This window comes from Arachis ipaensis, chromosome B08 (genome assembly GCF_000816755.2).
Source record: "Arachis ipaensis cultivar K30076 chromosome B08, Araip1.1, whole genome shotgun sequence".
Lineage (NCBI taxonomy): Eukaryota > Viridiplantae > Streptophyta > Magnoliopsida > Fabales > Fabaceae > Arachis > Arachis ipaensis.
The window spans coordinates 3,880,519-3,881,177 of NC_029792.2; positions in this window are offsets into that span (position 1 = coordinate 3,880,519).

Below are 659 nucleotides of genomic sequence, written 5' to 3' on the forward strand. Positions count from 1 at the left end.
AAAATACATAGATAATTATATATCGACTATACTTGGCACTCTTAATTATATTCATTATGGGTTTTGAATTTTGAGTTCTTGACAGCTACTGATGCATGTTGTGCACTAAGGACTCTGCAATTAGAATTTGGAATATTCATTGCATATAGAGATATTTGCACGTTTCTAACATAGTCCTCCTTAATTGATAGGAATTATTCTGAGCTTTTGCATTTGAGAAATAGGATCGAAGATTCATTCGAGCCTTACCTTCCTTAAGTTGGCAATTACTTATATTTATTTATAATTAATATGTAAATCTTATGTCTGGTGAGAAATGGAATTGAAAGACACCTGTGATAATGAGCGAGCTTTAAGGATGGTTTTTCTCTATGATGGTGTTTAATTAGGTCAACCACCCCTAATTAATTATGAGCTTTCTTCTTTTCTTTTTCATTTTATATAGTCTATCTTTTCATTAGTTCATATATTTATATTTATGCCACTTAAAGTCAATGCCTAGAGTCAATGATCAAATCACATGCACTTCGACTATTATTTTTTTTTTTTTTAATTGAGTATGGGGAGTTTATGTCATTTGAGCTATTACTCATTGGCGTACTTCGACTATCTTAACGACTAGAAATATTTGAGGAACAATAAAACTTACTTAAATCAGT